Raw genomic sequence first — 21,905 nt, forward strand, 5'->3', positions numbered from 1 at the left:
TCTTTGTCCTAGCTAGTGACCAGATTTTCCGACCCCCAAATAGGAGCCACATGGTTTGACACAGGAATTTTGTTCTCTTTCCAGGCGAGCATGGCAGTCTGGGAAATGTAGTTTCAACGCCGATAGGTGGAATTTCTAAGCAGTTCCATGGTCAGTGGAGGAGAGAAGACAGGACCTTCAAAGTAGGGATTCCCAGGGAAATTAGAGATTTATGGGTTACTTTAATTCAGAGAAGAGAAGAAAACACTAGAAAAGAGAAACTTTGTCCCACCCAGGGGGGCGGGGGAATAAGGAGAGAAAGACCTGGAAGCGCAGTTTGGATTCCAAAGGAAGCGGACAGAGAGAAGGCTGTGTGAGGTGAGATTTGGGAATATAGGCAAAAGAGTCCCACACGTTAGTTAAAAGCTCAGTTCTGCAGTCAGTCAGACTTGGGTTCAAATCTGTAGTATGCAAACCACCTGGGGGATCTTGGCAGTAACTTAGCCTCTTTTTAGGCCAGCAGTATAGGTCTAGAGCAAGGCTAGTAGAGTTTGCATCCTGGCTCTGTGACCTTAAGCAAGTTCCTTAACCTCTCTGTGGCTCACTTTTCTCCTCTGTAAAATGTAAACAACACCCACCTTCTAAGGTGTCCGAAGGACTTAGAATCTTAGAACAGTGCCTGGGACATTGGCAACCACTCAGCATATGTTAGCTATTGTTATTACCTCTGGAGTTTTTCTTCAAATGTAGTAGACAAGACACATTTTAGGTAACACATACTTTTTTAATTTGACTAGTTATGAGTTTATTTTCAAGTGTATTAAAATATATGACTAGCACATCAGAGCTGTGGTTTCACTAATGTTGTTGCTTCAGGCAAGGCTATGTAGAAAAAGGGAATCGATTTAAAGTTAATTTTAAAAATAAGGAAAGTTAATAAAATAAAAGTCAACTTAAAATATATAATATAGGAGGAATGTGAGTATGGAAGAAAATCATGCAGGCAATACCTAAATGGCTCAAAAATTTGGGAAAAAATCTGCAATGCCATGTTCCTTTTTGCTTATAAAACCTTCTAAGGCACATGGGTGGAGAAATGAAGGAGGAAAGATACTGATCTAGATGCTATCAAAACTTTGCCTCTTTCCTCCTCTGTAACCACTCTTCTTCCCTCTTTGAGAATTCAGTAGAAGGGCCCAGGCAAGCGAGACCTGACGCCCTAGTGAGCTTTGGAACCCCGAAAGCATTGCGGACTTGGGGGGCTCGGGGAAGAGAGGCCGAGCTCTGGAAACCGAAAGCCAACTCCGCAACTTCGCTCTCCTGTCGCGTTTAGGGCGATTCGGGCCTCTCTGATTTTTTTGGATCACTGGGTCAATCAGTCAGCCAATGCCTCGGGAGAAGTTTAATTAAGCTCAGATCGCCGGCGCGAGCTGCCAAAGGTCTCCCTGCCCGCCCCGCCCCCAGCACATCTGGTGAAAAGCTTCTCCCCCTCCCGGCAGGACGGGCCGCAGCCCGCGCAGGCGCATCGGCAGGACGCCCAGCGCCCCGCGGCCGGCTCGGCTCCCAGAACAGCGTTGCAAACTGTTGCATCAGACAGCAAGCAGCCGGCAGGGCCGCCAGGGTTTCTAGGAAGATAGGAAAGGTTTGAGATCTTCTGTGGTCGCTTGGGAGCGTTGGCGGCCACTCAAGGTGTTTACACGCTGGTAACACGATCCACTGAAATCTCACGCTTGCGCCAGTCGGGGGGTAGGGACTTAGCCACAGGTGAAATTCGCTGAACTCCGCTGCTGCATCTGCTCCCACCCCAAGGCCCCAGGCTGGACCAACCGAACTGGGATTCGCTGTGCTTTACTAAGAGCCAGGGCCCTGAAGGAGTGAGCAGGGTTTGATTCCTCTTCCCAAGAACAAGAATGCCCCCGAGGAATTTCTCACTCTGTGAAAGTGCAAAACTAATTTCCCCGGATAAGCGCTGTTGTCGATTCCCAAAAGGACTTGGAAAGATCCCAGTAGGAATGTTTAGTGGTTTCCAAATCTCTTCATCCAGCAGCCGAACACGCAGACACTGACCATCAAAAACTTCTTGGTGGGTGGACATGTCCTCCTTCACAGATAGGCCTTCTTTTGGTACATCTCAGTCCCCATGTTATGAAGACTTTGGACATTAGCCAGACAGAGGATGCACAGTCATGAACTCAGTGCAGACACAGCACACACATACAGGTTCTCTAGACCCAAACAGCTCTGCAACTCAGGTAATGGAAAAGTCTTCCTTACTCTCCCTCAGTCTTCTGGTCTCTGAGCCACTCCTTCCTCAAGGGGAGAGAAAATAATACTGTATCTAGAAGGGGTGGGCCAGTCTTGGGGGTGGGATGTTCAAGAAGAATGAGTACTGATTTAGAATCTACTTTCTAAAGGGATTTCCAAGGATGTAATCTGAATCCTACAGTTCAGTCCTCTCTCTCACTTTTTTTTTTGGGGGGTGGGGGTGGGGGAATGGTTTAAAACCAAGATCATTCAGTATTAATGGATTTTCCAAAAAGACAAAACCCGGCAATTTACCTTATGCATTCTGTCTTTGCTAGGGTGTTGATGGTGGAAATCTATTCCATTTGAATAATCTTGAAAGCTAAAACAGGCCTAGTGTTCTTCCTTGCCCTCATTATTATGAATCACTCAGTCCCAAGATTCAATAGAAAAATGACCGAAAAGACTCATAAGCATTATCCCACACATCCTTTTGCCAGATAGTCACTGTTGTTTAAGCCAACATTTTCCTTTGGACAGTGGGGTATTATGGAACTATGGGATTTTTCACCATAGTAGATGCTTCATAAATATGGCCTGAGCTATTTTGGTCAATAGTGATCTTATAAACGGAAGGAATGACTACTAGAAAAGGAAGGAGCATGGGCTAGTGCTGGAGCTGGAGCATTTCTGAGCCCTGCTTCTGAAGTTATATCAGGACCCAAACCTTCAACCAAATAGGTGTCACCACAGTGGCATCTGTGGTCACAGAGTGTGATCTCAGGGAGCTGCCAGAAGCTGACAGAATGTCAGATATGTCTAAGCAACAGTCCTCACCTGGAGAAGCAAGTCATTTACTATTATGGGGCCTCTCCAGGCACAGAAGTTGGAGCCAGGAGGTCAGAAGCTAGGTGGGAATGGGAGAAAGTAACTTTCTGAGCTCATGTTAGGTTCTCTGCTGTACTGCTAGGATCTACACATCGTGGGCCCTCAATACATGTTTGTAGAATGAATGCACTGAAAGAAAGAGGGAAGCAGCAGAGAGAGGAAAGGTCAAAGAGGTCTAAGAATTTTGCAAGAAGCAGCCTGGGATGTTCAGGACTCTCTGGTGTTGGGTAAGAGGGGAATCCTTGTAGTTCAAAGACATATGGTGAGAGAGTCACAACTGTTAAGTGACAAGTCTCAAGAAGTTACTTCTGCTTTGGTTTCCCAGTTTGGAAAACCTCCAGTTAGTGGTTCCAGAGCTGGCCAGTCAATCTCTTCAACCAAGCCTAGCGACATCATCAATCATTGCTTCACCTCAACAGAATTCCCGGAGCAAACTTCTGGAAAAGTAAGGAGTCTGAGGGAGGGTGTGTGACTGAGATCCAGAGGACAGGAAAATCCCCCAGAAGCCATCCTTTAAAGCCATAAGCAAAGTGGTGGCCCAGATGACTAGATGATGGAGACAGACACTAAAAATGTGATTCGTTTTCCACATTCTGGGGGCACTCATAAATTCTCAACACTACACCCAGCCTAAACTCAGACAAACCTTCTGTTCTAAAGGCTTATGATCTAAATTCCTTGTGGAAAGTCTGTCTTTGAAATGTTTAAGGCACCTCATTTAATCCTCATTTTCACTTCAAGTCAGGTACCTCCTCCCTGAGAAACCCACCACATTTGAAGTTTGTAGCTGGCCTTCCTTCTGTTTTTGCTATTTATGTGCCAATTTAAAGGGTGGAGAGAGCCACATTAGTTTAAAAATAAAACACAAACAGCAAAATGAGTCTTGGTTAAAGTAAAAACCACAGAAGGGATTTTTTTTTTCCCTCTCATACCTTTCAGATTTTCCTAGAACCACCTTTATTTCCTCAGAGCCCAGACATAGAAAGTGAGTGGGCCTCTCCAGATGCTCTTCCAAGGGAAAGCTGAACGCCTCATTCCTATTCTCCTCTGATTGCACCTTGAGGATTTGTTTTCCTATTTTAGACCACTGAGTCTCAGACTGGGTCTCAGAAAGCTATTGAAGCCTTTGCTACACACGTGGTATTTCTGAGCAGTCTTAGAATAGATTTTGGTTTGTTTTTGCATGGTTTGTATCTTACCTCTTTTGTTCAGCTGTATCACCTTGTACATTCTGCGTGACGGGTGATGGGAACATCACTTTAAAGTCAGATCCTCCTGGTAGATTCCCAGCATTGCTACTTACCAGTCTTGTGGCCTTACCTGTCAAATAAGAGTAATGATGCACACCTCTCAGGGCTGTAATGAGGATTAAGGAGTCAAGGCACAGAGAAGACTCAGCACAAAACAAGCGCTTAATACACTGTAGCTATTATTTAAAAAAGATCCTTTTATCTCTTCGCTCCTTCCTTAACCAATCCTCTCCTATTTTGGAGAAGGAAAGAAAGTTAGTTATCTGTTCCCATGGATGATTTTTATCAATTTTTGCATCACCAAAGGGTCTATCAGAAGGGGAGACAAGGCTGAGTTGACTTGTAAACACCTGGGCCTTTTAATGGGATGGGATCAGTGTTCTTGCCTCTCAAGAGGTGACCAAACCAGCAGTGCAGGGACAGGGGAAACACTGAAGGCCGATGGTTGGGTGGTAGGAGCACAGAAGATGGGGAAGAGTGTTCAGGAAAAGCAGGCCCAGGGCTAAGGCGAGGGGCCATATGGGGTGCCAGCTACCCGCTTTGGGGTTCTGAGTCTAGCTCCTGCGGGCCGAGGCCCGCCCACCCCGGGGTCTGGTAACCGTGGGACCCGAGGCGCGTGCGGCAGCGCCCTCTGCCGGCCGCGCGGGGCAAGCCGCCCGCCCGGCAGTTCTGCAGGTGGGACCCGGGATCCCTCTCGCTGCCTCCGACCCCGCGCCATCCCTTCAGAGGACCTCGTGGCCCGGTCCCCGACCGGATTTCGGGAGAAGCGTCCCTATCTGACGCCTGTGGGCTGAGCAGAGACGATGCTCGAAAACATCCAATTCATCCGGGATCGGAGGCCGCGGGAACCCACCCCAAACCCGCAGAGGCTGCGCCTCTGGGACCCGGGGCCAAAGCCTGCTGGGCTGTCGGATCGCCTTTGGCCGAGACCACGGGTTCTGCGGACAGAGAGGAGCCCTGGGTTCGCTTTCTGCCTCATCCATTTTCCAGCTAGGTGACCTTGGGCCAGGTACTTAAATTTCCATGAGCCTTAATTTCCTCATCTTTAAGATGGAGAAAATGATCCCGACTTTAGTGGGTTGACATGACGATTATGTGGGATCAGACAGCCTGGGTTGTAATTCTGGCACTGACTTCAGCTAGCTGTGTGCCTGGGGCAAGTTACTTAACCTCTCTGTGCCCCGGTTCCCTTCAAAATAGGGATAATAAAGGTACTTACCTCCGAGGGTTGTTGCCTGCAAAGCGCTGAACACAGTGCCTGGCACAGAGTAAGCGCTCAATAAATGGTGGCTATTGTGGTTGTCGTTATTATTGTTCTTAAGACCGCTGAGCACACGAACAGAACTCTAGCTGGCGGCTATTATTAGTCTTTCCTGGGTCCGGCTATTTCTTTCCGGGCATTGTTAAAATCTTTTACCAGGCGCTCGCGTCCTAATCAGTAGCCGAAGGACAGCCGGCCTTCCCGAGTTTGGAAAATCGAGGTTCCCCTGGAGGAGGGCCAAGAACGCGGCCGCGGGCTGCAAGGACCGGGACCTCCCGGGCGGGTGCCTGCGCCACGCCGCCTCCGCCCGTGCCTCCATTAGCGCGCGTCAGAGCCGCAGTGACGTCGCCAGGTCCGCGGGCGGGGGGGAGGCGCGGCCTGGACACGCGGGAGCCTGGGGTGACTGGGATGGCCGTGGTGGCCCGGCCGCGCGAGTGCCCTGCTGCCCCCCGCGGCTGCGGCCGAGGCAGCCCGAGGAGCTGCTGGAAGGCCCTGGCCGGGGTTGCCTCTCCCGCGCCTGCGGGCGCTGGGCGCGCCGGGGCTCCGCCTGCAGCCCCCACGCCCCGAGCCCGCCCAGCCCCGCGCGGGGCTGACCTCCTGGCAGACGCTTAGTGTCTGCGTGGTCTTTCCCCTCCTGTCCTCTCTTCCCCACACCCGCCCCAATCTTATTCCTTCCGTCCCCAGCGACACGCTCAGTTTCTTCCTCCACCTTCCTTCTGGACCAACTCATTTGCTGTGAGTGGTTATTAACCACCCACAGGAGGCGCCTCCCACTCCAGGCTCCATCTGCAGCCCTCGGCGCGCCCATCTCTTCGCTGGCCTGGCCGGACAGTTCCACTTGGCTTGCCGTGCACGCATCTCCAACTCGCCGAGTCTGGTCCATCTCAGTGATGGCAGGACCATCATCCTAGACGCCTCGCCCCTCTAGACACCTCTCCAGGCACTCTCCATTTCTTCATTCTGATTCCAGCCAGCCTGGTTTAGGGGGCCCTCTCCCATTGGCTATTAACATATTCCCCTCAAGGATCTCCCTGCTGCGCTCCCGCCTCCTTCAAATCCATCCTCCACACACCGCCAGCGCGATTACCTGCAGTCATGCCTGGCCATGCCTTTCCCTGCTTAAGGCTGCCCAGCCTGGGACCCCAAGCCCTCTCTGTCTTCATGGCCACCGTCCTCTGCCATTTTCTATCTGATACCTTTCAGAGCTAGCCCTGGGTGTTGCACCATGCTGGGACCACACGATTCAAGGTCTTCCGTATCTTTACTGCTGTTGGGCCCTATCAAGGGAATTTACTCCCCACTCCCCCTCCTGCCCCAGCTGGCTTCCTCTTACTCATTCCCCAAAGCTCAAGATGTGAGTCACGTCTTCAAGACTGCCTTCCCTGTTCTGCTATCTGGCTGAGTGAAGTGTCTCTGGACCCCCAAACTTTCTATCCCTGCTGCTTTAGTTGTATTTGGCATAAAGGCCTGATCTTTCAGGATGGCCTCTGAGGCCCTGCCTGGTCTGTAACACTGCCCCCCACCTTCACCCACAACTCCAGCCTCTTCCTCCCTGGCTCTGGCCACAGTGGGGGTCTCAGTTCTCAGCCTCTGTGTTCACCTTACCATGCCAGTGGCTTGGTACAGCCTGTTCTCTCTGTCTGTACCTTTCTGCCCTTTCTCAGCTACTCAACTTTTGGCTCTCATCCTAAGTAAGCATCATTTCCTCAGACTTCCTCCCCTGACCCTCCCCCACCCACCCCCAATTCAGTTGAATTCTCTTTTGATGGATCAAAGCATACAAAAACACCTACAGAGGATAATATTCTTAACACCTGTTTATTCTGTACCCCTTCCTTGGCACCCCCCCCCCTTGCCAAAGCTTAACATTTGCCGTATTTTCTTCAAATCTTTTTTTAAGGACATAAAACTTCACAGATCTAGGTAGAGTCCTCTGAACTCATTTCTGTCCCTCCCCTAAGGTACCTGATCTCTTGCATTTGGGGTTTATTGTTCTCATTTATGCTTTTGTATTTTTTTTTACTACATATGTTTGTGCCTATAAACACTTCATAGAATTGTTTGGCATGTTTGTAAACTTTGAAGAAATGGCATTTACTGGATATATCATTGTGTAACTAGTTTTTTTCACTCAGCATTATGACTATGAAATGTAGCCACACATGTAGTTCTAGATCATACATTTTCACTGCTGATTCGGGTCCCATTGGATGAGTTCAACACACTTTACCCATCTCCTTCTGGAGAACATTCAGCTTATTTTCAATTTTTTTTTCGTTAGAAACAATTAATATTTTTTATACCCATCCCTTTGTGTGAAAGTGAGCCACCCAGGAAGATTCTTGGGTGTGGAATCGCTGGCCTCAGGTCGTGTAAATTGGCAGCTTTACTGGGCATGGCTGAACAGTTTTTCAAAGCGGTTGTACCAGTTTACACTTCGATAGCAATATATGAGTTCCCATGCTTGGCTTCCTCAACAACACTTGGTAATGTCAGGCTTTAAAACTTTTGCCAAGCTGGTGGGTGTGAAATGGTATTCCAGTGTTTTAATTTGCAATTCCCTGTTTACAAGAGAGACTGAGCATACTTTCATGTGTTTACTGGTTATTTGCCTTTCATCTTTTTAAAATTGTCTCTTGGTTTATTTGACAGTGCTTCTATTGGATTATCTCTTATTATGTGTAGGAGTCCTTTATATATTCTGGGTACTAATTCTTTGTCAGGCTGTAGCCCATCTGGTATCTTCTACTCCACTCAAGCGCAGTTTTAAATCTGTGTGATTGATTAATGGCTGACTTTCCCACTAGACTATAAGCTCTATGAGAAGAGGGACCAACCTCCACAAGGCATGTAGTATCTAACACATACCGGGACTTAATAGTAAATATTTCTGTACTGAGGTGTATTGACATTATTTGTCTTTTTACATGCTTATCACTTCATCCCTCATCCTCAGTGACCCACAAGGCTGTAAACTCCTTGAGAGGAGGAATCTGGAGCTATTTTATTCATTTTTCATGTCTCCATCTTTGTATCTATCACAACATAACACCTCTGGCACAGAATACATATCCAGTCAGTTTTGCTTAATTTCCTTTGAGCTTTCTCTTTCTCTTCTTTCCTTTCTCCTTAGCCCATCTTCTATCCCTAAGCCCAGTTATATGATCTATAAAATGAAGGAATATGAAAACCTCAGCTGTTTATGAGAATCACACGATACAATGTATTCGAGGAAGTAGAGCAGTGCTTAGCACACAGTTAGCGCTCAATAAGTGGTGACTTTTCATTATCCCCAGAACAATCATTTTGGTGACTAAAGATACACTCTATTTAATTTTAACAGCAGAGTTCTTTCAGAGAGAGAATAAAACTGAACTTCCTGAAGATCTGGTGAGCGTTTTTTTTCCCCTCCCTTTATTGGCATTTGACCCACTATATAAGGCTCAGTCCCAACACGATCTCTGAAAAGCATCAAATATCATTCTTCTCCCTTTCTTTTATAAATTCCAGACATATCAAAGGCATATGAACCATACATAGAATTCAAACCTTTAAGTGGAAACATATAAAGGCCAATTCCACATCTTTGGCCAGAAGTCAGAGAGCAGAATAAAGGTCTGTCAGTGATACCAGAAGTGGGATTTAGTGGTTGCAGCCAGGGACAAAAGCAGAATTCTTACATCTGTTTCCTACATCTGCCATTGATTGTGTGACCTTTGATCTATTTATAAAATGAAGATAATAATTCTTGCTTTTTCTGGAGGTTGAACTTCATTAATTACTCATTTTAAAATGCTTTGAGATCCTCAACATGAAAGGCAGTTTGGCTGTATTTAAACAGCGCTCCCAAGAGGTAAATGGCCCAGCAACATCTGTCCAAGCAGCTCGGGAATCTGATCTCCATTTTACCAGAAAGTGAGGCCCGGGAAGGCAGATTGCTGGTCCAGAGTTGTAAGTTGTGGACAGACACGGGGAAACCCCCTTCATCTCCAGCCCCAGGCTCGCAAGAATGAGAAATCTCAGGGCAGCCTTATTTGATCAAGATGTAGTGCTACTCTGAGGCCCGTCATCTCTAGGGTTTCATCGCCACATGAGGAAAGCAGGTGACTGCACTGGGCCCACTGCAACGTGAGCCCACCAGCGAGAACAATTAGACCCACGGTGACCGTGGGCAGCGGCCTCTCCCCAGAAGGCTCAGGGGAACTTTGCTGAGAGATGTAACAGGAGAAGGTGGGCTGAACCCAGAAAGCAGCGTAGGCAGGGCCCCTCTGGGGCCCGTCATCTCTAGGGTTTCATCGCCACATGAGGAAAGCAGGTGACTGCACTGGGCCCACTGCAACGTGAGCCCACCAGCGAGAACAATTAGACCCACGGTGACCGTGGGCAGCGGCCTCTCCCCAGAAGGCTCAGGGGAACTTTGCTGAGAGATGTAACAGGAGAAGGTGGGCTGAACCCAGAAAGCAGTGTAGGCAGGGCCCCTCTGGAGGCTGACCTTCTCCTCAACTCAGAGATCTGGGAAAGGGACCTAAAAGAAAACAACGGAGACGGCTGAGATCCTTGTCTGACAGCTCTGCGTGGTAGCATCCTAGGGCTGAGCTGGCCCCTACGGCGGCTGTTAGAGCCAGTGACAACTGTGCGGTGGTTTGAGGAGACAGCCCTGGAGCCAGAAGAGCAGGCTTTAAAATCCAGCTGCGAACTTACCAGCCGTGCAGTTTGGTCTCTGAGCCTCAGCACCCCAACTAGGGGTAGGGATAATAATACACCAACTTGTCAGGGTTGTTAGGGAGATTAAACAAGAAGAGGCAGGTGACAGTGTGCCACTTGTGGAAGGGATTCAATCACTGCTCATGAGAAAGATGAAAACACTACAGACTCATTTAGGACTGAGCAGAGTTCTCTCCCTTTTCTTAAAAAAGTTTTCCCCTCTTTATTCTTAAGCTAATACTTGTACATGATTTAAACAAACAAACCGCCAGAGAACAAAAACTACAACATCACAAAAGAGGATTCGGTGAAAAGTGAGTGTCTCATTGAAGCCTCTTTTTTTTTTCTTTTCTTTTCCTTTTTTTTTTCTTTGGCTGCTCAGCTTGCAGGATCTTAGTTCCCTGACGAGGGATGAAACCCATGCCCCCTGCAGTGGAAGCACAGAGTCCTAGCCACTGGACCACCAGGGAATTCCCTTATTTCAACCTCTTATTGCCCATTTCTCCTCCCCTGGTGGCAATAAATATTATCAGGTTCTGGTGTATCTTTCCAGAGATAGTCTATGCGCATATAAGGATCTACCTGGATTTTGAACTTTGCCTTTTGTTTTTTTTAACTAAGCAATGTATTTTTTTGGCCGCACTACTACGTGGAACTTCCCTGACCAGGGATTGAACCCGTGTCCCCTGCATTGGAAATGAGGAGTCTTAACCACTGGACCACCAGAGAAGTCCTAAACAATGTATCTCGAAACGAATTCACTATCAGTATATATAGGGCTACCTCATTCTTTTTAAGGCTACATAGTATTATACTTCATTTATTCAGCCAGTCCTCTACAGATAGACATTTAGCCTGTGTTAGTTTTATTTATTTATTACCACCAATTTAGTGGCTTAACAACAGCACAAATCTATTATCTTACAGTTTTGTACATCAGAAGTCTGAAATGAGTCTTGCTGGCCTAATATCAAAGTGTTGGCAGGATTTCCTTCCCTTTGGAGACTCTAGGTGAGAATCTGTTTCCTTGTCCATTCTAGCTTCCAGACGTGTCTAGACACTTCTAGACCTGCATTCCTTGGCTGTGTCCCCTTCCTTCATCTTCAAAGCCATCAACCATTGGTAGAGTTTTTCTCAAGTCCCATTATTCTGACTGTCCTTTTATGCTTCCCTCTTTCACTTTTAAGGACTCTTATGATTGCATTGAGCCCACCCGGATAATCCAGGATAATCTCCCTATTTTGAGGTCAGCTGTTTAGCAATCTTAATTCCATCTGCAACTTTAATTCCCCTTTGCCATGCATATTCACAGGTTCTGGGGATTATGATGTGGACATTTGGGGGGGCATTATTCTGCTTACCACAAAGTTATTGCCTGTCTTTTACTATTACAAACAGAACTAATGAATGTCCTTGTATAAATGTCACTTCCTACCTGTGAGATCAAGTCTGAGAAGCAGTGTCTATGTGAAAGGGCATGCATTTAAAATTTTTTGGAAGGTATTGTCAAATTTTACTCTAAAGGGATTGTACCAATTTGCACACCTACCACTAATGTACCAGTGCAATTTAAAAAATTAGTTGCCTTTTTTATTTTAGAGCAGTTTTAGGTTTACAGAAAAATTGATCAGAAAGTACAGTTCTCATATACCTCCTTCCCATAGTTCCCCCTCTTATATACATGCTATATTACTGTGGTACTTTGTTACAATTGATGAACCGATTTTGATACATTATTATTAACTGAAATTCCTAGTTTACACTAGGATTCACTCTTGGCATCCTACGTTCTATGGGATTTGACAAATGTATAATGACATGTACCCACAATTATAGTGTCATACACGATAGTTTCACAGCCCTAAAAATCCTCTCTGTTCCGCTTATTCATCCCTCTCTCTTTCCCACCCCAAACTCCTAGCAAAGACTGATATTTTTATTGTCTCCATAGTTTTGCCTTTTCCAGAATGTCATATAGTTTGAATCATATAATATGTAACCTTTTCAGATTGGCTTCTCTCACCTAGCCATGTACATTCAAGATCCCTTCATGTCTTTTTGTGGATTGATAGCTCTTTTTTTTTTTTTTTTTTATCGCTAAATAACAGTCCACTGTATGGAGGTACCACATTTTATATAGCCATCACCTAGTGAAGGACATCTTGGTTGCTTCCAAGACCTGGCAATTCTGAATAAAGCTGCTATAAACATCCATGTGCAGGTTTTTGTGTGGACATAAGTTTTTCAACTGTGCCAATCTTTTCACACCTTTGAATACGCAGTATTTTAGTAAAATTTTTTTTTTTTTTTTAATCGCTAAATAACAGTCCACTGTATGGAGGTACCACATTTTATATAGCCATCACCTAGTGAAGGACATCTTGGTTGCTTCCAAGACCTGGCAATTCTGAATAAAGCTGCTATAAACATCCATGTGCAGGTTTTTGTGTGGACATAAGTTTTTCAACTGTGCCAATCTTTTCACACCTTTGAATACGCAGTATTTTAGTAAACTTCTTCATCTTGGCTAACCTGATAGATGACAGTGGTATCTAGTCATTGTTTTAATGTACATTTCTTTAATGAAGAGTGAAATTTGACATCTTTTTATATTTATATTTTAATTTTTGGCAATGGTCTGCTCATGTTTATTCTTCTAGTGGCTTGCTTTTTTTTTTTAACATCTTTATTGGAGTATAATTGCTTTACAATATGCTTTTTTTTTTTAAGTGAGTGATACATACAATCTTTTTATATAACAAGGAAATTGGAAATTTTTTAATATTTTTATAAATATTTTGTCCAGTTTATTATGTCTTTTGATTTTTTCCATGTTGAAATTTAAAATATTTATAAAGCAAATTTTTTTTTTTTTTTTTTTTTGGGGGGACGGACTGGGGTACGAAGCCGTGTCCCCTGCATCGGCAGGCGGACTCTCAACCACTGCACCACCAGGGAAGCCCGATAAAGCAAATTTATACCTCTTGTTTTCTTTTGAGGCCTTTGTGGTTCGTGTCTTGACGTTCCCACTTTGAGATTTTAAAAAATTCTCCTGATCAATTCTCATGTTTTTATGGTTTTAATTTTTACATTTAAGTCTTGGATACATCTGGGTATACTTAGTTGAAAGGAGCAAGGTAAGGTTACAAGTGCTGCCCTCCCTGCAGCGCCCGCCCCCCCGCATTGTTAACCCATCAAGGAATGTTGTTCCAGTATCATTTTCAGAAGAATCCATCTTTCCTCTTATTGGAAATACCACCTTGATTATATACTAAATTCTAGTGGGTAATTGTATCTTTTCTAGTCTTTTGAGCTGTTTTGCTTATCAAAGCTTTCCACTATTTTAAAAATTAATTTTATTTTTAAAATTTATTTTTGGCTGCGTTGGGTCTTTGTTGCTGTGTGCAGGCTTTCTCTAGTTGCGGCGAGTGGGGGCCGCTTCGTTGCGGTGCGAGGGTTTCTCACTGCGGTGGCTTCTCTTGTTGCAGAGCACGGGCTCTAGGCACACGGGCTTCAGTAGTTGTGGCACGCGGGCTTCAGTAGTTGTGGGTCAAAGGCTCTAGGGCTCAGGCTCAGTAGCTGTGGCACACGGGCTTAGTTGCTCTGCGGCATGTGGGGTCTTCCCAGACCAGGGCTTGAACCTGTGTCCCCTGCATTGGCAGGCGGATTCTTAACCACTGCGCCACCAGGGAAGCCCCTTCCACTATTTTTTTAATTACAGATTTACTGGGATATAATTCACCCCTTTAATTATACCATTCAGTGTTTTTAGTATATTCACCGAGTTGTGTAGCCAACACTGCTCTCTAATCTCACAACATTTTCATCCCCCCACAATGAAACCTTGTACTCATTAGCAGTCACTCTCTACTCCTTCCTGCCCCTAGCTCCTGGCAATCACTAATCTTCTTTTGGTTTCTATGGATTTGTCTATTCTGGACATTTCATATAAATAGAATTATCTGGTATGTGGCATTTTATGATTGACTTCTTGCACTTAGCATAATGTTTTCAAGGTTCATTCATGTTGAGGCATGTATCAGTACTTCATTCCTTTTTTTTTCTTGATGTGGACCATTTTCAAAGTCTTTATTGAACTTGCTACAATATTGCTTCTGTTTTTTTTTTTTTTTTTTTTTTTTTTTTTTTAGTGTCCCCTGCATTGGCAGGCGGACTCTCAACCACTGCACCACCAGGGAAGCCTGCTTTATGTTTTTGATTTTTTGGCCATGAGGCATGCGGGGTCCTAGCTCCCTGATGAGGGATCAAACCCTCACCCCCTGTATTGGAAGGCGAAGTCCCAACCACTGGACCGCCAGGGAAGTCTCCTTCATTTCTTTTTTATTGGCATATAATATTCCATTGTATGGCTCTACCACATTCTATTTATCCATTCATCAATTGATGTACATTTGGATTGTTTCCACTTTTGGCTCTTATAAATAAGGCTGCTATGAACATTTGTGTATAAGTTTTTGTGTAGATATATGTTTTCAATTCTCTTGGGCATATATAGAGGAGTGGAATTGCTGGGTCACATGGTAACTCTATGTTTAACATTGTGAAGAACTGCCAGAATGTTTTCCAGAGTGGCTGCATTATTTTACATTCTTAACAGTACTGTATGTGGGTTCCAATTTCTCCACATCCTCACCAACACTTGTTAATGTTTGTCTTTTTGATCTTAGCTATCCTTGTGAGTGTGAAGTGGTATCTGATTGTGGTTTTGATCTGCATTTCCCTAATGACTAATAGTGTAGGACAACTTTTCCTGTGCCTATTAAACATTGTATATCTTGTTTAGATACATTTCTATTTAAATTCTTCACCCATTAAAAAATTTGGTTATCTTTTTTATTGAGTTGTAAGAGCTCTTTATATATTCTGTCTCTTATCAGATATATGATTTGCAAATATTTTCTCCCATTCTGTGAGTTGTATTTTTATTTTCTTAATGGTGTCCTTTGAAGCACAAAAGTTTTTAATTTTGATGAGGTCCAATTTATCTATCTTTCCCTTTTGTTGTTTGTCGTTTTAGTGTCATATCTAAAAAACTACATTATGTTTTAATGTTTGGCAAAGAGTCTATCCTCACTTCCCGCACCACCCCCCCGCCCCCCCGGCCTATTCTTGCATGCTTATTTTTTCTCATCAGCTCATGTTGTTCCAAAAGCAACTCTTTCAGTATGTTTTAAAAATTGGAATCACTGTAAATATGAATGATTTGTGAGAACTGACATCTTTACATCAGTGCATCTTCCTATTCAAAAACAGGATATGTCTTTACATTTATTCAGACTATTAAGTCCTACAGTAGCATTCTAAAGCATTCTTCTTATAGATTTAGCACATTGAAAATAGTTGTGTTTTTTGCTGTTGCTCATATGAATGGAATCTTTTCTTATATTTGTTAACTGGTTGCTGATTGCATGTAAGAAAGCTACTCACTTTTGTATATCAGCCATATAACCAGTCATCTTATTTTATCGTTATTGAATGATTTTCTTGATAATGCCCAAGTTATGTTTTCTAGATATACAGTCATATCATCTAAAAATAATGATAATTTTGCTTTCTCCTTTCCTGTTTTTATACTTCTTACTTCTCTCTGCTTTCTAATTGTATGGGCCAGCACTTCTAGAACAGAGTTAATAATGATGGTGTTAGTGGAAATCTTTACTTTGCTCCTGACCCTACAGGAAATGCTTCTAGGTACAGACTTTGCAGAGAGGCAGCTGTCAGTGTTTCTTTCTGAGTCTTTCTTTTACTGTGTTCTTTCTGTCAGGTTTCACAGTGTTATACTAGCTTTCATAAAAAGAATTTGGGGCTTCCCTGGTGGCGCAGTGGTTGAGAGTCCGCCTGCCGATGCAAGGAACGCAGGTTCGTGTCCCGGTCCGGGAAGATCCCACATGCCGCGGAGCGGCTGGCTTCGTGAGCCATGGCTGCTGAGCCTGCGCGTCCGGAGCCTGTGCTCCGCAACGGGAGAGGCCACAACAGTAAAAGAATTTGGAAGTTTTCTTGCTTTCTCTTTGCTCTGGAACAATTTAAATAGCAGGTAGAATCCGCCCATGAAACTGTGTGGACTTGACACTTTTTTGGGGTATCGTTCTTTGAAAACATCCTCAATTTATTCTGTGGTATTTAGTATGTTTCAGGTTTTTTGGAGTATACATTTTAAAGCTCTTCTAAATTAGCTGTAATATTTTCTATTTCCTAGAAAATTATCTATTCAACTCAGGGCTTTCAACATTTTGGCTTAGGCTGACCAAGGTAAATGCTTATGATTTTATTAATTAGTTTGGTATCTGTAGTGGTTTCCCAACTCTCATTTCTTATTTTGGGTATTTGATCTTTAAAAAACTGGTGGGAGATCTTCCACTGCAAGGCTGCCTGTTTATATGGCCAGTCTGAGGCTGAGGGTTCCCAATGCAATCTCCCAATGACCAGCCAACTTGGTTTTGTTTGAGATGATGTAAGACAGACATTCCTTCGTGTACATGGCTTTTGCTGTGATCAGTTGAGTGTTTGGCACGTGCCAGCCCCTGTGCTAAACTCTTTATGTGTATTTTCTCATTTAATTTTCACACCATCCCACAATATAGGTAATATGGCATTATTCCCATTTTATCGACAAGGAAACAGAGACTCAGAGAGATTAAATAACTTGCCCAAGGTCCCACAGCTGGTGGCTGGTAAAGCTGGGACTCTGACCAGGTCTGTCCGCCTCAGGACTCATTCTAAGTAAAGGGCCTTCTTCCGCAGCCCCTACCCCCACTCTGCACCTGCCTTTTACCTCACCTGGTGTCGGCAGCACAGCAATGGCAGCAGTTCGTGGACTTCTAACTCAGGCCTGTGTTCTCTGAACTTCTGAGGTGCCTCATAGTGTGGCCCCCACTCCACCTCTTAGATAAGTTTTGAGGGCTGGCTCTGGGCCAGCCACGGTGCTAGGCGCTGGGAAAACGGCTCTTATAATCTGGTGGGGAGGTATCTGTGTCACCAGCTAAGTAAGATTCTCATTTAAATGGCAGAAACAAACCAAACCAAACCAAACCAAAAAACCAGCCATCAAATCATTGTGCCTTGAGGTACAATTGTAGAGAGAGCCCAGGACTAGTTTGAATCATACACGTCTGACCCTTAATAGCTGCGTGACCATGATATGCCACTTTATGCCGCTGAGCCTCTGTTTCCACATCTATAAAATGTGGATAACATCACACATTTTTCACATTCTAGGGATGCATCTTACAGTTGATGGTATCTCTCAAGGATACTTGGCAGTGCTGTTTTTTTTTTTTAAATTTTCTTATTGTTACATAAAATAGTAGTGTGTCCTATTGATGATCTTAGATCTGATGACATATGATAGTAATCACATGGTTGCTGTGAGAATGAAATGAGATCATACAAAGTGGAAAACCCCACACAAATTCAGGTAAAGCAGTGCAAGAAGCACTGGCAGTGATTCTAATCCCAAATCTGTTATCACTATCTTGTTGGATGACCGCAGGCAAATTACCCCTGTTGTGTGGTCCCCACATTTCCTTCTCTGGACTTGCTTCTCAGCAAAATGAGAGATTTATTTAATTCATTAATTCAGCCAACATGTCCTGAGCACATTTTCTGGGCCAGGCACGGTGCCCCTCGGGGAGGACTTGGCTCAGCAGAGTGAGGGAACAAGACTTTCCTTGTGAGCAGTGCTCTGGTAAAGGTAGAGACGGGAAGGGTGAGCTGATCTCATGCGGCTCTTCTAGCTTTAATTTCTGTCCTTCTGGAACTAGGAGGAGGGCCAGATAGGGCAGGTGTGTTTGGGGAGGCCAAGTGGTATAGGGGTTAATGTACAGGCTATGGAGTTGAACAGTCTTGGACCACCAGCTCTGTCACTTTCTAGCTGTGTGACCTTGGGCCAATGACTTAACCTCTCTTAGCCTCAGGAGCCTTAACTGTAAAATGAGAGTGACTAGAGTTGCTGTCTCCCAGGGTTGTATGAGTATTGAATGAAATGCAGTATGTAGAGCGCTCAGCTCAGTGCAGACCAGTAACCAAGCAATTAATGAATGGTAACCTGCCTTCTTCCCTGCTCTCCCTCTTTCCTTCCTTCTCTCTCCTTCCTGTTCTTCCTTTTCTACCTCTTCCTCCTTGCCCCCCTCCTTCTCCCCAATTTACCTGCTGTTCTTGAGAAAGAAAAACTTACTGTGCAGGAATCCCCTGTCCAAACCTTCCCACTTTGTATTTGGAGGTCGGCACAGAAAAAACGACTGCTGCATAGATTGGCCTCTCCCATTGCTGGCCTTTGCAGTGACTTCTACCCTTGCTGGAAGTTTCTGATATCTGTCTGCCATGACTGCCCAGCAGCCAAAGGGTCTCAAGCAGGATGTTTTCCTCTGTGAGGCAGGGTGGACACGGGGCCCAAGGCGTAGGGACTTTTCAAGGGCCTGGGGAAAAGTTTGAGATCTGAAAAAAGTTATTGGCACCAAAATAGGAAAAGGAAACTGTAAAATCAAGAAGTGTTTAATTAAAAATCTACAAAATGTAACATTGTGTTCACGTCATTAATTGTTAAAATTTAGTGTTTCTTTATATTTGAAAACAATTTATAGGTTGGATTTTACTCACTTTGTAAGAGTTCCCCAATATGCACGATAGTTACTGAGAAATAATTGCCAATTGTAAGTTGAGTTGTTCACCAGTTGTAAATTAAATGAGTATGTTTAGCCAAATTCAGTAGCAAAAGTATTAAAAACCCTTTCAAAAATTTTACAGGTAAAATAGTTAATATGGAATATTTTAGGTATTTTATTACAATACAAGGCCTCTCTAGGGCCTGGGAAAGTCTTTAAAATGCGTTATGCTGTACATGGGAGGCCAGTAACCCTCTCTTTAGTTCTCCTATTTTTTTCCCTAGGATAGCTGATTATTCTAACCTTTTGTAAGACATCTGATATTTAGAATTTGTAATAATTTTTTGAAAATGTTCACAATGTAATAAAAAATTGCAGGATATTAAACTATACATCAGTTAGATCTCAAGTTAAAAAAATTCATACATGCATTAAAAAAAATCTAGAAAGAAATATACTAGAATGTTAACAGACTCTCGGTAGAAAAACGTGCATAATTAGCTTTTCTTTTTTATAGTTTTCAGACTTTCCAAATTTTCTACAATGAAAATGCATTACAATCAGAAAAACAATTTTTGGTAGTTAAAAAATTTTTTTTTCTTACTACAAAAGTAATTTATGCTCATTATAGAAAAATCACAAAATACATACAAGCATAAGGAAGGAAAAGAAACATGCAAATTCCACCCACCCAGAGACAACCACTGGGTCCTTCCAGACCTTTTTTATGCATACATAAACATTTATATTTTTATCACAAAACGGGATCATTCTGTACATAGTACTGTTTTGAAAACTGCTTCTTTCCCTCACAGTATATATTGAGAACATTTTTTTTTCAATGTCAACAGCACATTTCTACAAGATGATTATAATGGCAGCATACCACCACATTTTAAGGAGGAACCATAATTTACTTAACCTCTAATTATTAGACATGAATGCTACTTCCCAGTTTTCTCTATTACAAATGGTACTGTAATGAAAATATTTTAAACACCTAAGAATCCTTCATTTTCACAAGGAAATCATAAAACACTACCTGACTTTTTTTTTTTTTTTTTGCGGTACGCGGGCCTCTCACTGCCGTGGCCTCTCCAGCCGCAGAGCACAGGCTCCGGACGCGCAGGCTCAGCGGCCACGGCTCACGGGCCAGCTGCTCTGCGGCACGCGGGATCCTCCCGGACCAGGGCACGAACCCGCGTCCCCTGTATCGGCAGGCGGACTCTCAACCACTGCGCCACCAGGGAAGCCCCTGACATTTATTTTTTGAATGATGCCAGGCTCTGAGGATCCAAAGGTGTTTAGAGGTAGTGATTCCTGCTGTGAAGGAGTTTCCAGTTCGGCAGGAGACAGTGGCAGGAGCCACGAGCTCTGCCTGAGAAAGCCGGGAAAGGCTTCTCTGGGAGGGTCACACTGAGCTGAGACTTGATTGAGTGGGAGTTCACCAGGAACACAGGGTAGGGGAAGCGGGGAGACCTTCACAGACACAGAGAACAGGACAGGAGAAAAAGGGAAAGTAGCATTTAATCTAGAGCCTGGGATGTGCTGGCTACTTTCACGTTTTCTCATTTAACCCTCACATCAACACTGCAAAGGTAGTGTTTTGATTCTTACTTTCCAGCCAAAGAAACTGAGGGTACTGGGCTTGTTTAGCTAGAGGTAGAGCCAGGATTTAGACACAGGTCTCACTTACTCTAAAATCCAATCTCCTTTTTTTTTTTTTTTTTTTTTTTTTTGGGGGTACGCGGGCCTCTCACTGCTGTGGCCTCTCCCGTTGCGGAGCACAGGCTCCAGACGCGCAGGCTCAGCGGCCATGGCTCACGGGCCCAGCCGCTCTGCGGCATATGAGATCCTCGCGGAAGGGGGCGCGAACCCGTGTCCCCTGCATCGGCAGGTGGACTCTCCACCACTGTGCCACCAGGGAAGACCCCTTTCTTCCTTTCTTTTCTTTTCTCTGATGATAGCAGAGGCAGTCCTGTGCTCCGAAAGAAGGTAATCCCTGGCCATTTTAAGGCCTGTGCTACCCCCTGACATAAAGAAGTACTTAAGTTCCAACCCGCTTTGGTCTTTTCCTAACAGAGCTTGAAAGAGAAGTGGGAGCGTCCAGTCGCCATCTTGGGTGCTGTGTTTTGCCGCTGCTTGACTAAGCTGTCTTCTTTCCCCTATATCTTGGCACAAAGACGCAAAGTTAGGCTGAGAGTGGTGTGTTTTGGGGATGGTGAGACATTCAGTGGAGCAGGAGTGTGGGAGTTGGGGCTGGGGTTGGGGAGAAGTGGAGGGTAAGCCGAAGAGGTGGGCCATGCTAAGGCCCATGTTCCCGATGTTTGCTAGGGAATGGCATGGTTAAACGGTTCCTTAGGAAGAAGAGCCAGACTGCTCGAGAGAGGACGGTTTGGCCTTCAGGAAGCTGGTGTTGGAGAAAATATGACATGGACCAAAAATAACAATAGTTAACATTTTTTGATTGCCAGGCTCTGTTCTAAGCATTTCAAATATTTTAATTCTCTTAATTCTTGCTATTGTTATCCTTGTTTTCCAGGTGAGAAAACTGAAGCGCAGAGAGGTTAAGTAACTTGTCTAAGGGCACACAGTAAGTGGAAAAGCTAAGATTTAGACTGAGACAGCCTACTCTTAACCTTTAATCTAGTTTAGCCCTTGCAAAGCTGAATGAAGCCGCCTGTTAGCTCCAGGAAGACAGGGGCGGGGAGAGCGGGGGTGGGCCTTTGTAAGTCTGATCACCAGCGCAGAGCCCAATTTCTGAAACATAATGCACTGTCAATAAATATGATTTATTAATATTTATTATCATAATAATATAATTAAAGAACACTATATTAATGTATATTATAATTGTATATAATATTATAATAATATTAATGATTAAATGTGGATGAAATTTATCTGAATTAAAACAGTGGCATGGGGGTGGAAGGGAAGAATGTTTCTGAATTAGAA

The 21,905-nt window shown here is 44.3% G+C and overlaps 1 long non-coding RNA gene across 1 annotated transcript; it reads right to left on the minus strand.

Annotated features, from left to right (window-relative positions):
• Positions 1 to 1,459: 1,459 nt before the first annotated feature.
• Positions 1,460 to 5,918, minus strand: LOC112402319 (uncharacterized). The gene is made up of 3 exons (XR_003003692.1): positions 5,581 to 5,918; positions 4,311 to 4,431; positions 1,460 to 2,285 (listed from the first exon to the last, which is right to left on the minus strand). It is a non-coding gene; the product is annotated as an uncharacterized LOC112402319 (long non-coding RNA).
• Between the last annotated feature and the right edge of the window lie 15,987 nt (positions 5,919 to 21,905).

Source organism: Neophocaena asiaeorientalis, unplaced genomic scaffold (assembly GCF_003031525.2).
Source record: "Neophocaena asiaeorientalis asiaeorientalis breed wild unplaced genomic scaffold, Neophocaena_asiaeorientalis_V1.1 scaffold43, whole genome shotgun sequence".
Taxonomy (NCBI): domain Eukaryota; kingdom Metazoa; phylum Chordata; class Mammalia; order Artiodactyla; family Phocoenidae; genus Neophocaena; species Neophocaena asiaeorientalis.